Source organism: Salvelinus sp. IW2-2015, unplaced genomic scaffold, assembly GCF_002910315.2.
Source record: "Salvelinus sp. IW2-2015 unplaced genomic scaffold, ASM291031v2 Un_scaffold1747, whole genome shotgun sequence".
NCBI lineage: Eukaryota > Metazoa > Chordata > Actinopteri > Salmoniformes > Salmonidae > Salvelinus > Salvelinus sp. IW2-2015.
In genome coordinates this window covers 124,013-130,130 of record NW_019943129.1, presented here as the reverse complement: position 1 = coordinate 130,130, position 6,118 = coordinate 124,013, and positions in this window count along the sequence as shown.

Below are 6,118 nucleotides of genomic sequence, written 5' to 3'. Positions count from 1 at the left end.
TCCTTCATATATACAGAGAAAAGAGTCAGCCCGAGAATTGAAACCTGTGGCACCCCCATAGACTGCCAGAGGTCCGGACAACAGGCCCTCTGATTTGACACAGTGAACTCTATCTGAGAAGTAGTTGTTTAACCAGGCGAGGCAGTCATTTGAGAAGCCAAGGCTATTGAGTCTGCTGATAAGAATGCGTTGATTGACAGAGTTGAAAGCCTTGGCCAGGTCGATGAAGATGGCTGCACAGTACTGCCTTTTATCGATGGCGGTTATGATATTGTTTAGGACCTTGAGCGTGGCTGAGGTGCACCCATGACCAGCTCGGAAACCAGATTGCATAGTGGAGAAGGTACGGTGGGATTCGAAATGGTCGGTGATCTGTTTGTAAACTTGGCTTTCGAAGACCTTAGAAAGGCAGGGTAGGATAGATATAGGTCGGTAGCAGTTTGGGTCTAGAGTGTCTCCCCCTTTGAAGAGGGGGATGACCGCGGCAGCTTTCCAATCTTTGGGGATCTCAGACGATATGAAAGAGAGTTTGAATAGGTTAGTAATAGTGGTAGCAACAATTTCGGCGATAATTTTAGAGAGGGTCCAGATTGTCTAGCCCAGCTGATTTGTAGGGACACAGATTTTGCAGCTCTTGGGTGAAGGAGAAGCACGCGCGGGGGGGGGGGGCCTTGGACAATTTGCTGCAGGGGGTTCTGAGATGTTGGCCAGGGTAGGGGTAGCCAGGTGGAATGCATGGCCAAAAATGCTTATTGAAATGATTCATTATTGTAGATTTATTGGTGGTGACAAGTGTTTCCTATCCTCAGTACAGTGGGCAGCTGGGAGGAGGTGCTCTTATTCTCCATGGACTTTACAGTGTCCCAAAACCTTTTGGAATTAGTGCTACATGAAGCAAATTTCTGTTTGAAAAAGCTAGCCTTAGCTTTCCTAACTGACTGAGTATATTGGTTCCTGCATATCGCGGGGGCTATTCGATGCCAATGCAGAACGCCACAGGATGTTTTTGTGCTGGTCAAGGGCAGTCAAGTCTGGGGTGAACCAAGGGCTATATCTGTTCTTAATTCTACATTTTTTTGAATGGGGCAAGCTTATTTAAGATGGTGAGGAAAGCACTTTTGAAGAGCAACCAGGCATCCTCTACTGACGGGATGAGGTCAATATCCTTCCACGATACCCGGGCCAGGTCGATGAGAAAGGCATGCTCGCTGAAGTGTTTTAGGGAGCGTTTGACAGTGATGAGGGGTGGTCGTTTGACCGCGGACCCATTACGGACGCAGGCAATGAGGCAGTGATCGCTGAGATCCTGGTTAAAGACAGCAGAGGTGTATTTAGAGGACAAGTTGGTCAGGGTGATATCTAAGAGGGTGCCCATGTTTACGGATTTAGGGTTGTACCTGGTAGGTTCCTTGAAAATTTGTGTGAGATTGAGGGCGTCAAGCTTAGATTGTAGTACTGCCGGGGTGTTAAGCATGTCCCTGTTCAAGTAACCTAACAGTACGAACTCTGAAGATAGATGGGGGGCAATCAATTCACATATGGTGTGCAGGGCATAGCTGGGGGCTGAAGGGGGTCTATAACCAGAGGTAACGGTGAGAGACTTGCTTCTGGAAAGGTGGATTTTTTAAATCAAATTGTTTGGGCACAGACCTGGATAGTATGACAGAACTCTGCAGGCTATCTCTGCAGTAGATTGCAACTCTGCCCCCCTTGGCAGTTCTATCTTGTCAGAAAATTTTATAGTTAGGGATGGAAATCTCAGGATTTTTGGTGGTCTTCCTATGCCAGGATTCAGACACGGCTAGGACATCCGTGTTGGCGGAGTGTGCTAAAGCAGTGAATAAAACAAACTTAGGGAGGAGGCCTCTAATGTTAACATGCATGAAACCAAGGCTTTTACGGTTACAGAAGTTCACAAATGAGAGCGCCTGGGGAATGGGAGTGGTGCTGGGGGCTGCAGGGCCTGGGTTAACCTCTACATCCCCAGAGGAACAGAGGAGGAGTAGAATAAGAGTACAGCTAAAGGCTGTAAGAACAGATTGTATTCATTTGCATCACTGTCAATGACATACTTTTATTTTGAAGTCAAACTGCAAATTCCACTAATGTGCCTAATCCTTATTGTGGCTAGCTTCACAACCAGTCGGCCTAATCCTTATTGTGGTTAGCTTCACAGCACAACCCTGTCTGGTCGAGCCTCACTAGCCAGATGAAGCTAGCTGGCTGCTTATAACGTTCAATTTCAATAGGCGAACAAGTGTCAACCAAGCTAATACTTACAAGGATTCCTAAATCTTTGCTTAGAATAATGAAAATGACTGCAGTTTTTACTGGTCATTGTGTTCAGGCTGGTTGTATTGGTGCTAGCTAGGTACCAAGCTAAAGCTAGCTACCCCAGAAGTTGTGGTCTAACAAATGATGCTTTATTATCAACCCAGTATTGTAAACACATCGTTTGTGGCCTGTGTTTGCTTGTTTGCCGACTTTTTTGTACAGCTTTGACTATACTACTATATATTTTTTGACACACAAAGACTCAAACGGCGTTCCATAGTATGTATGTCATCAAGCTAATAGCAGTGACACTATTACCATGTAACTCTGGTAGGGCCAATATCGGAAAAATAGCGCACTTGGTAGTGTGTACCGGTGCTCGACCAGTCGGTGAAAGCCAACATCACCCACGACAGAGAACGGTTGATTGTCAAGGGCAATGAATTCCATTGTCTTGGCTTTAATGGATTTCACCTTTGAGTTGTCTCGCTGAAATGTTGACTGCTCGATCCACACAGACATTGTGGGCTAGTTTAGGAATGCTGTGTTGCACGTATAGTGCAAAATTTTACGTGCAGTCATTACGTCATATAGGTATGCAGGTCAGCTTTGACATCGGTTTTACACATCAGGCGTTAAACTAGACATCGGCCGATACTGATGTTGGCATTTTTAGCTAATATCGGGCAATTACGATTTGTTCACGATATATCGTGCATCCCTAGTCAGAAGTCCTGGTTACCCTGGGGCTGATTATCTACTACGCTGCCAAGAGACACGTAGATGGGATGACTCCCAAATGGAATCCTATTCCTTATGTAGTGCACTACTATTGACCAGAGCCCATAGGACTCTCGTTACAAGTAGTGCACTATTTACTAGGGAATCGGGTGCCATTTTGGACGCTACCAGGATCACTTGTGGTGGTGATGATGAAGGTGGTGGTGATGATGTTGATGAAGTTTATTCATGAAGCGCTTGCTATAGATTGTGCTCAAGGCACTTGATCTTATCCCTAATAGCCTAATTTGTCTTTGTGTTGATAGAGTTGTATATAATTGTATATATATAATGTATATATATAATTTAATTGTTCATGAAACTGAACCTGCAGCACTTGTATAATGTAATAATACATTTTAATGATCTAATGTAGATTATTTTTATACAGATGAAATGATTATATCTCTATATTTGTATTAAATTATGTGTTCATAAAAAAATGGTGTTTGTTTCATAGACCTTGATAATAGTCCATAACTATGGCCTGGTTTAGGATTTATTGAAGGGTGACTGTTTCATGCAAACCCCTTCATCTCAATATTTTTTCTGTGATTCCTGTTGAAATCTAGTTCTACTTCCTTCTCCCTCCAAATGGGAGTGGCTTTGACTGAACAGCTGTCAAAGCAAGCAGTAGAATCAGATTTTAAAAAAGAGACACGCAAAGGTACAGACACATGCATACGTTGTATGGTCGTATCAAACATTGTTGTATTGTGGATATGTAGTGGTTTAATAATGTTACATGATGTACTGTTTAATCTTTTATTTTATATGTGATGTAAGTGCTTTAATATGTTTAGACCCCAGGAAGAGTAGCTGCTGCCATGGCAGATCTAATGGGGATCCATAATAAATACAAATACAAATCGAAGACTGTACAGGGAAAAGAAACACTGACAAATGGCTTCATCAAGCACAATAATACCCTGTAAGTTGACTGAGTTTATTGATTCAAATAGTAAACATACTTACTAGCTATTGTTGTAGAGAATTAAAGATGTTTTTGAGCACCTCAATTTACTTATAAACTTATAAACATCCATTTTTCAGGACACTGTCTTTCAAAAATAATTCGTAAAAATCCAAATAACTTCACAGATCTTCATTGTAAAGGGTTTAAACACTGTTTCCTATGCTTGTTCAATGAACCATAAACAATTAATGAACATGCACCTCTGGAACGGTCGTTAAGACACTAACAGCTTACAGACAGTAGTCAATTAAGGTCACAGTTATGAAAAATTAGGACARTAAAGAGGCCTTTCTACTGACTCTGAAAAACACTAAAAGAAAGATGCCCAGGGTCCCTGCTCATCTGCCTGAACGTGCCTTAGGCATGCTGCAAGGAGGAATGAGGACTGCAGATGTGGACAATAAATTGCAATGTCCGTACTGTGAGACGCCTAAGACAGCGCTACAGGGAGACAGAACGAACAGCTGATCGTCCTCACAGTGGCAGACCACATGTAACAACACCTGCACAGGATCGGTACATCCGAACGTCACACCTGCGGGACAGGTAAAAGGATGGCAACAACAACTGCCCTTGTTACACCAGGAACGCACAATCCCTCCATCAGTGCTCAGACTGTCCGCAATAGGCTGAGAGACCTGGACTGCAGGGCTTGTAGGCCTGTTGTAAGGCAGGTCCTCACCAGACATCACCGGCAACAAGTCGCCTATGGCACAAACTCATAGTCACTGAACAGACAGGACTGGCAAAAGGTGCTCTTCCCTACGAGCCGCGTTTTGTCTCACCAGGGTGGTGGTTGGATTCGCGTTTATCGTCGAAGAATGAGCGTTACAGCCGAGGCCTTACTCTGGAGCAGGATCTATTTGGGGGTGGGTCCGTCATGGTCTGGGGTGTGTGTCACAGCATCATCGGACTGAGCTTTGTTGTCATTGCAGGCAATCTCAACACTGTGCCGTTACAGGGAAGACATCCTCTCCCTCAGTGTACCCTTCCTGCAGCTCATCCTGACATGACCCTCAGCATGACAATGCCACCAGCCATACTGCTCATTCTGTGTGTGATGCGATGGCCAGCGAAGACTCCGAGTCTCCAATTCCCATTGAGCATGTCTGGACCTGTTGATCGGAGGGTGAGGGCTAGGGGCCATTCCCAAAGAAATGTCCAGGAATTGCAGGTGCCTTGGTGGAAGAGTGGGTAACATCTCCACAGCAAGAACAGGCAAATCTGGTGCAGTCCATGAGGAGGAGATGCACTGCAGTACTTAATGCAGGCTGGTGCCACACCAGATACTGACTGTTACTTTTGATTTTGACCCCCCTTTGTTCAGGGACACATTATTCAATTTCTGTTAATCACCATGTCTGTGGTACAGTTTATGTCTCAGTTGTTGAAGTCTTGCTATGTTCATACAATATTTACACATGTTAAGTTTGCTAAATAAACGCAGTTGAATGAGTGACGTTTCTTTTTTTGCTGAGTTAATTATAGTAGACTATATTTTGTGGTATTCCTACTTAATCTGTCATAGGGCAACAGAACATAAGTAGTTGCCTATACCAATGTTTTACAGACACTCTCCATAATTTAAGAGGTACTTAATGGTGTTCTGCAACTCGATAAATTACTTTGCAAGACCCATGTCACAAATGGTCTTCTATTGATTGTGCAGCCATAACCCTAGATGCCCTAGGATTAATATAGCTGCCGGCACATTGGTAAACTAATGTTAGCTAGTGTAGGTGAAAATTCACGACAATGGTTGATTTTCCAATATCTAGACTGTTCTCCCAGCAGTATTGAGACAGAAAACATAGGGTTAATTAATAGACATGTGTAAGCAGAATAAAGGCTGAGCTCAGGAGAATGTACAGACTGGGTRYGCATGGAGTTAAWRACTAGACATGCAAAAACWGAACGTAAGCGGAAAATGTATGCCGTGCTGTTGTTATAGGTATGAGGAAAGTAATTACCTAGGTCTTTTGACGAGCCTTGAGACATGCAATTGCATTATGTATGTATTCCTATGCTGTTGTTGGCCTGAAGGAAGCCATTGCTTAGTCTTGTGATGAGCGTTAAGGCATGTGATTC